Here is a 9,930-nt window from a genome sequence, read left to right as displayed (position 1 = left end):
TGTAATAAATTTTATGTGGCCAAACGGGAAGAAAAATCAAAACGAGGTTTAGAGGACGTAATAATTTCAGCGAAGCCAATCGCTCAGTACTCATTGTCCATTTAAGAGAATACGAGCATTCAGCTACTGACATTTACAAAAACATCACCATTCTCTGTGAAGCCGAAAGTGGCAGATAATTAATTATTTTCGAATAAACTGAAAGATACACCAATATGATAAAACAAATGGCCAGCATACTTCGTGAACAGAGTAGCGGAATAAGTTGTATATGCAAAATTTCAACAGTGTTTCAACCGTGCAATTCTCCTTTGCAACGAACGTCTTGCATGTAAAATTCTCTAATTTATGGTAACATGTTGAATTATTTTGCAGTTTTGTTCCATTTGTATATTCTACTTTCATATACCAATTACCAAATAAATTGTAATTTGCATTTTGCAGATATATAAATATGATCTTAGAAATAACAAAAGACAAGTAATTTAGACTCCTTGACCTGTCAGTTCCACGTTTACTCTGTATGACAGTTATATCAAACGTTATCAAGAATTATTGTCACTGCCTAAGATCTGACTGCAGCAACATACATGACAATCTGTATACTAGGTTATAGGAGAGATTTCAGATCCTATCGTTTTAACTGACGTGCATTGACATACAAGTATGTAACGTAAGTACACTTATATTACTGCTAGTATATGTACTGTTATGATTTTGCAGAAATCGGTGTGGATTCAATTGCATGTTCCTCTGAATCAGATGCCAGCGACGATAGGTGATAAACCAGAAAACCGGGTTTGACGAATAAAACATTTCCAGCACAGATCGTGGTATATAGAAGCTATCCTTTAATAAATATCTGTAGTCTGCGGAGCTCGATTTATTCAAGATTTTGTTACAAAAGTTTTTACGAGCAAATTAATAGTGGCCCTTCAACCAGATGGCGGTGCATTGAAACAGTGAGTCCTGGAGACTTCATCTCTCGTAATACCTGCCTCTACCATAAAGTCGCCGCCACTCTGTTGTCATCCTGACAGGACCAGCTGCCAAAGGGTTCCTGCGAGCACCAGATGGGCTGATATTCAAGTGAGGCCCAAACTTCCACCTAGCCAGGGGAGAACACGCCAGCATGGGTCATCACTATTCAGCCGCCAGAGCAAGGTTCTCTCTCTGGACGTCTGCATTTGTTACGTGCCGTACCAGGGACGCAGTGACACACTGTCAGCATGCCATGTCAGACAGGTGTGGGTGGGACAGTCGACTGTGCAAGATGGGCGACACCTGGACGGCATAGCAGCAATTGGGGTCCTATTACAGTGCTTCACTGCAGGGGTCTGTGGGTCGAGGCCTGCCTTCCAAGAGCACCTGATGTGTGGACGAGTTATACAACGAAGTACTGCGTGTAATAATGGGATTATGCAGCTTCAAAGTGGCAAGCTACTCATGCTGACCAACCAATGTCCACCAAGGCATATAAACACCGCCGACAAAATGTTATTGGAAATTTCTACTGGAAGAGGGAGAAATCACATGAACATGAACCATTATACAGTAGTGATATAATATTTTGCTTGATTCAGGCTCATTAGCTCAATTCTGACTCATCTCGGAGCTCTCCTCGATTTCGTCAAAAAATTTGGCTAATTAGCCAAAACGTACTAAAATATTCTACTATATTTCCAAGGAGTTCAGGTCTAACTCACCCCATTTCATTCAAAAGAATATATTTCCTTGCAAAGATGCATGTAAGAACAATGAATTTTAATGTTTTTTTATAAAATGTGCACGTAAAAATGATTGGTGCACAAAAGAAAATAAAGTTAGTACAATTTTTTTTATTCCAGAGATAGATGACAAGACACTACCAGAAGAAGATGATGGGTGGACGGTGAGAAGCAATCAAAGTCGCAGAACAACAGCGACATTCAGCAAAAAACCAATAGGGTGAAAAAATGAAATACAGAGAGTACCATCAAGAAGAAAAAAACCCTCCGCATTTCCTTCAAATGGCGCCAAAGGTTTTGCACTTTTTGACAAATATTATATTTTTAAAAACTGCTCTTCATAAAAATTCTATGGCTGTTAGTCAATAATTTTCATTAACCAATTCACTTTATTTATTTTCTTACGTTCAACTTTTATAAAAAAAATATTAAGTTTATTTTCTTTTGTGCACTAATCATTTTTTACGTGCTCTTTTTATAAGTAACATTAAAATTCATTTTCCTCACGTGCACCTCTGGAAAAAAAATTAATTCTTTTCAATGAAATGGGGTGAATTAGACCTGAACTATTTGGAAATATAGTAGAATATTTTGGTAGGTTTTGGCTAATTAGCAAGTTTTTGGGTGAAATCGAGGAGAGCTCCGATATGAGCCAAAACCTACCAAAATATTCTACTAGTAATGTATGTCGATTGTAAAAGTTTGTACAAATAGACTGACCCGAAAATAAAGTGTTAGAGTACATGTGGTACTCAGTACTCCGTTCACAGTGGAATAAATCCAGAATGATTCACGATCATTTATCTGTAATGAAATTATTTTTATGATTTTTAGTTATTTGGTGAATGGTTTATCTGTACGTGTTAATGAACTTTTGCAGTAAGAGCCCAGTTTTCATTCTGGATGAAAGCCTAAGCTCAGTTAATACTAGTGTGTTAATATGTACACTAAGCTGACGAAAGTCAAGGCAGACCTCGTAATATCGTGTTGGGTCACTTTTTGCCCGGTGTAGTGGAGCAACTTGACTTGGCATGGACTCAGAAAGTTGTTGGAAGTCTCTTGCAGAAGTATTGAGCTATGCTGCCCCTATAGGCGTCCATAACTGAGAAAGTGTTGTTGGTGGAAGTTTTCGTCCTACAAACGGACCTCTCGAGTATATTTCATAAAGGTTCGATGGGACTGATGTAGCGGGACTTGCGTGGCCAAACCATTCGCTCGAACTATCCAGGATGTTCTTTAAACAACAGTATGGTATTAGAAAGCATCGCTCTTGGGAAACTTGGCATGCCCTTTTCTCACATAATGTACTACAAAATATGGATGAAGGGCAACAGGCAGGTTCCACATTTCTATATTTCATGAAAGCATTTGACAAGGTGCCATCTGCAGGCTGTTGAAGAAGGTACGAACATATGGAATTGGTTCACAGATATGTGAGCGGCTCCTAAACATCTTAAATAATAGAACCCAATATGTTGTCCTCGACGACGTGTGTTCATCAAAGAGAAGGGCATCGTCAGGAGTGGCCCATGGACGTGTGATAGGACCATTGTTGTTCTCTGTATAGGTAAACGATTTCGCCGGCGAGGTGGTTGTTTGCTGATAATGCTATGGTGTGCGGTAAGGAGTCGAAGATGAATGACTCTAGTAAGATACAAGACAAAAACTTCCAGTTGGTGTGATGAATGGCAGTTAGCCCTAAAGGCAGTTAGCCCTAAACGTGGGAAAATGTAAGTTAATGCGGATGAGGAGGAAAATCAAACCTGTAATGTTCTGATAGAGTATTACTGCTTCACTTAGTCAAGTCGTTTAAATATCTAGGCTTAATGTTGTAAAGTGATACGAAATGGAATGAGCATGCGAGAACTGTTATAGGAGAGGCGAATGGTCGACTTCTGTTTACTGGGAGAATTTTAGGAACGAGTTCACCTTTAAACGAGACCGCATTTAGGACGCTGGTGCGACCTATTATTGAATACTGCTTGAGTGTTTGGGATCCGTACCATGTCGAATTGAATGCAGACATCGAAGCAATTCAGAGGCTGGCTGCTAGATTTGTTACCGGTTGGGTCGAACAAATTTAAGTGTGACGGATATGCTTCGGTACCCCAAATGGGAAACCCTGGAAGGAAGGTGACCTTCTTTTCGAGAAACACTATTGATAAAATTTATAGAACCAGCAACATACATTGCGTCGAAGGATCACGAAGATAAGATACGAGAAATTACGGCTTACACGGAGGCATATTGGCAGTCCTTTTCCCCTCTCTCTGTTTACGAGTGAACAGGAAAGGAAAATACTGGTACCCTCCGCTACGCACCGTACGGTGGCCTCTGGATATCTATGTAGATGTAGATTTAGATGTAGATGTAAACCAGTAGCGAACAATTGTGGTCCGGTGTCATATACAAAAATTCCATCGTTTTTTGGGGACCTGAAGTCCATGGATGGCTGAAAATTGTCTCCAAGTAGCCGAACATAACCAGGACTCAGGACACTCAATGTAAACACAGCCCACGCGACTATGGAGACACCACCAGCTTGGACTGTGCCTTGTTGACAATTTGTGCTGATGGCTTCGTGGGGTCTGGGCCACACTCGAATCCTACCATCAGCTCTTACTAGCTGAAATTGAAACTCATTCTGCCAGGCCACCGTCTTCCAGTCGTCACGAATCCGGGAGAGGTGCTGCAGGCTATGTTGTCCTGTTAGGAAAGGCCCTCGCATCGGTCGTCAGCTGCCATAGCCCATTAACTCCAAATTTTGCGGCACTGTCCTATCACATTCGTTCGTCGTATGTCTCACGTTTATTTCTGCGGTTCCTTCACTCAGTATTGCTTGTCTGATAGCACTGACAACTCTGCACAAACGCCGCTGCTCTCGATCGTTAAGCGAAGGAGGTCGGCCACTGCTTTGTCCAAGGCTAGAGTCAATCCTGAAAATCGGATTTTCGCCAAGGTCTTGACACTGCGGATCTCGGAACATGGGATTCCCTAACGATTTCCAAAATGGAATTCCCGTTGCGTATAGCTCCAACTACCACTCCGTCGTGCGGCTATAATCACGTCAAAAACCTTTCCACATGACTTACCTGAGTACAGATACCAGCTCCGACAATGAACTGCCCTCTTATACCTTGTGTACGCGATATTACCGCGACTGTATAAGTGTATATCACTATTCCATGATTTTTTCAACAGCCGGCCGCGGTGGTCAAGCGGTTCTGGCGCTGCAGTCCGGAACCGCGGGACTGCTACGGTCGCAGGTTCGAATCCTGCCTCGGGCATGGGTGTGTGTGATGTCCTTAGGTTAGTTAGGTTTAAGTAGTGCTAAGTTCTAGGGGACTTCTGACCTAAGATGTTGAGTCCCATAGTGCTCAGAGCCATTTGAACCATTTGATTTTTTCAACACAGTGTATGCACTAAGAGTTTCAACTGTAGGCTGAAAATGGGCCATTGTTATGCACTTATTTCGGAAAGAACACTTTTGCATTCTATATGTGTTGTGTTATTACAACCATTATATTGATGTTTAATCTATATTCAGTAATGTTGGCAAAATAGAGCTGATCGAGCTGATTCTTGTTGCTTATATGATCCTGAATAGAGAAGTTATTACTATAATTATTTACTTTCTTGAACTGGGAATACGTGTGAAAGGTGTTTCTCAGAAAATAATATAAATATAAGCTACAGTTCGGCAGTATTTTGAATTACTTTAAATTTAGTATGTTAACGTTATGTAAATGGAATTCCGAGTTGACGTCTCATGTTGATAACTTTGTTGTTTTAGCTAGTTATGAAGTTTTTAACATGTTTGGTAGCACTTATTGTAAGTATTGATAGGACTGACCGGGAATAAGTAATGATGTATTGTGCACTGTATAACTGCCTGTGCTCTGTACACAAAAAAAAAAAAAAAGATGTGCAGAATCGCCAGGCCAATGAGCGTCTGAGAAGCAAAAGTCGATTTATTAATTAAGATTTAAAGATTTAGTCGCTTGTCTGGCTTACATCCTTGTTAGTCACGTGTGCAGGTTAAATATTAAAATGTCATTCCTGATGAATCTCTTGACGTGGTGTTTTGATTACCTGGCTTGCTTGATTGGCCTCAGGCGATGTGGAGATGCTTATGTCCTTAAGAAGCAGCGGATAAAAAAGGTTTTCACTGTAGGATTGGCATAAGGTGAGGTGAAAAAAACTGTGGTAAAGAATATGTCACATTACTGACTCTTACATTTGGACTGATTTCGTCTGCGGTCTGGGGAGGCTATAGTTTTCGCTTGTGAATATCCGATGTCCCACAGATTTGTGTTCGGAAATGGCCAGCCTAATGATTCAAGCGTCGACGAAATAGCTAGTGGCATGGAAGCGGCGAACGATAAATCTTAATCTTGTATTCATACTTCTCAATGGTCAATTACATTCTATCAGCGACGGTAATTTGTGGGTAAGTATATCTGTGTGATAAGTGCCAAATTACTTGTGAGAGGAATTTCAATGAGCCATGAAGAGCACGCTTAGATATTGCACTGGTAAACATTGATAAGTACATAGATCTACTGTTTGCAATCACCTTGGAGCCGATATTCAAACTTGCCAGACTACATCGATGATGAAACTTATTGGCAGACTAAAATTGTGTGCCGGACCGAGACTCGAATCCAGGACGTTTGCCATGTCTCCGCAATATCCTTTCTTTCAAGAGTTCTAGTTCTGCAAGGTTCGCAGGAGAGCTTCTGTAAAGTTTGGAAGGTAGGAGACGAGGTACTGGCAGATATAAAGCTGTAAGGAAGGGGCGTGAGTCGCGCTTGGGTAGTTCAGGTGGATGCGCACTCGCCCGCGAAAGGCAAAGGTTCCGAGTTCGAGACTCGGTCCGGCACACAATTTTAATCTACCAGGAAGTTTCATATCAGCGCACACTCCGCTGCAGAGTGAAAATCTCATTATACATCGTTGATGTTAAAATGGATGGGATGAACACCCTCGCTTTGTAAATATTGATGCGTAAATATTGCTATTAACAAGCAGCAAGGAAGCCCGTGCTGTTAGCCGTAATATGATGAACATCCAACTGCTCCTGACAGCAAAAGAAACTATTCATACCACTGTGGAAGACGATTTTTAGTGAAGACTGCTTCTTCCCTGAATCCTGACGATTCCAGTTGATGTTAGAATAAGATGGGTTTGTGGAGAATGAGTTTTGAAATATAAATACTGTCTCCTTTTCAATGTGATGTTTCCTTTACATTTTTTTAAAATTTCTTATAAGATGATTTGAGGTACTGTTGTGGTCTCGTGTGGTGGATGGCGATTTCGAGAGCTGCAGTGTAACCTTTTCGAGGGTAATTTCAACGAACCAAGATATCACAGCCTTGACTGGAAGCTACTACCTACCTACATTGTGATCTGTCCTCTCATCAAAATGAGTAGATACAAGAATAATTTTCCTTTCTCATCAGGTTGACGTTTCAACCTGTGTAAGTTGATCTCCTTCACTCACAAAATAATAAAATTACATTTTATAGTCATTGAAAAGAAAAACAATATAAAACTCCCCGTATCTGTTTTAGAGGGGAAGACGAAATAAATGTCGAAAAAAAGTCGCGGGAATTTGAAGGCTCAGCTTACAGTTTTCCTTGGTTTTCCACACGATAAGACATGTGATGGATGGTATCAAATAATTAACCACTGGTGACAGAATCCAGTGTTACATTAATATAAAAAATTTCTGATTAATATAGACTGAGTCTTGTTTAGTGTAAAGACAAAAATATCTCTAAAATGTAGCGGCAGAATCACGGTTTGGTGGGAGGAGGGAGGGGAGGAGGGAATCTTGACGCCGGTATCAGTTTGAGAAAAGAACATGTCATAAAATTTATTTTTGTCTAGCCAGGACCAGAGGCCATTTGTAGAGCCAGTGGAACGTCTGTCTTACTGTGGCTATGCTACAATATACTTAGCAACGATTCAACGACGAACGTCAAATAACACCCAGACAAATTGTGCGGATCGATTAACTCCTTTTCCAAACTTTTTAATTGGGCTGAAATTAATACTCAGCTGACGGCACCATTTGTATCTGGACCGTTCGGATTTTACCTGCGAAAACCATGTTTTTCTGGGAAGTTTCTAAAGTGCGTCACTTCTATTCTTTAGACTTGTACGAATCGGTACAAGTTTCGCACAAGGATAGATAAATAGATATATACAAAACGAAATTTTTAATATCCAGTAACCTTAATCCGTTGCCGAGATATGATGGTCTAAATTCGAGCTAAATATGGCATTTAAAATTCGTTCGTACGTAAACTGAATGAGTGGAAACGGTTTACAGTGAATAAAATAAATAAAACAATACATTCTCATGATAAAATGCGAAACTCGCTTTTAAGAATAGAGCTTCATTCAGTCTTAACTTGAAAAAAAATCTATAGATACTCCTATCATAGCAGAAAAAAGGAGAACATATCCTGAGCAGAGGTAGGAATGTGAAAGAACGGAACCAGTGTTTCGACTTATCTGTCATCATGAAAGACATGTAAATCAAATATCATATTTATGAGTTAGCTCTACTTTCCCCTGAAGTGAGCTCTCTTAGCTGCAAGGCATTAGCACAGCTCGTCTTGCAATTTGTAGGGTAAATTCCCTGATCCGGTGTCCAAAATCCAGCAAATTCGCCAGCCATAATAAACAATACGAGTATATAACATCATATGACTGAAGAGTTTACATGTGATAGCTCACAAAAGTTTTACTGGCAGGCTAAAATTTCTGGAAGTGAATTTGTTTTTAGGAGGCCGGTAAAACAGTTTTTGATTTCTGGGAAAGGAGGGAGTGGGGCTGATATCCCCCTGAGGGGACCGTTTCTGCCCAAACCCATCCTCTGTTAAATGTATGGTAAAGGATATAGGAGCAAATAGAGGCAAGAGTATGGAATGGATCTACAATCGGATGTATTCGAGAGTGGATACTCATCTACAATAGGAACTATCCGAGAATAGAAATGCATGCATCCTAAACTGTAATAACACATTGTATTATATTGCATGACATGCCAAATGCCCTGATGGATGACATGTTGGCAATGCCATGGTGCACAACATGGTGTCAGGTGTCATATTACTATATTGCAAAGCATGGGTACTAGTAGCAACAAATAAGGAAGCTTGTTAATGTCAATATGTTTTAATTTAAATATCGTTGTATATGCCAGATAAGTCAAAAAGCTAGTTTCTTTCTTTTACTTCTCTAACTCTGACTAGGACATATTCGCCTTTCTTGGAGCTATGGTAGGAGCATTTTTCGTTCTGGTTCACAATATGAGCAAACCTACATTATTATGTGAGTAAAGTGTTGGTATCCGAATATTGCATACTGTAAGAATATTACATAATATTGCAAACTTAATTTGTTTATTTCATGTGTTCTTCGCTTCACGATGTGTATATTTTCTGTTTTTGTACGCTTACGACATGGCACGCTTTTCTGAAAGCCAATATATCCTTATCAAATCAAGGACAATGGGAAAAACATACACATTTGAAAAAGGTAGCAATTAACATCAACATCACCTCCAGCCAAAGATATAAATTATTAATGATGCCGGAATATCTAGAACGGTGGCAGATATGATTATTTACTAAAACGTCTTACCCCACCCCACAGGGGCTATGTACTACCACTTGAGTTAAATTAAATCTGGGAAACTTGTCACAGTAATTATCTCTTTCATAGTCATCATAATAACACAAAGACGTCGTAACGAGAGGGTTTTGAATGTTTGTTGGCTTTCCTTCTTCTCTCGCTCCATTAAGAAAAATGTAAAATTAAATTTACCTAAGAAAAACCTTCGGATTGCCCTCCAGTGTAAAAGAGTATGGATATATATATATATATATATATATATACGATTGGCGCCTATATAAGACTTAGTGTAATTTGCGTTTCACCTATAAATTGCTTATCTTCGTATGTGACCTAGGTAAATTAAGTCTCATTATTGTTGTTTGATTGAACCAGTTCAACATATTAGTGTGGATATATTTCGCTCACTTCCATATAGGCTTTCCTAGTATTGGTGTGGTGTAATAGTTGTGTGCCTATGTAATGACGAAATCGATCGAGCTGTCGAGCACCCATTTCTTGCTTGTTCATCAATGTGTTTTTATGAACCCAGAACTTCGTGCAAACTTTTCCAAAG

The sequence above is a fragment of the Schistocerca cancellata genome, chromosome 9 (assembly GCF_023864275.1).
Source record: "Schistocerca cancellata isolate TAMUIC-IGC-003103 chromosome 9, iqSchCanc2.1, whole genome shotgun sequence".
In the NCBI taxonomy this organism is placed as follows: Eukaryota; Metazoa; Arthropoda; class Insecta; order Orthoptera; family Acrididae; genus Schistocerca; species Schistocerca cancellata.
The sequence above is the reverse complement of the archived record's forward strand: the minus strand, read 5'-3'. Positions refer to the sequence as shown.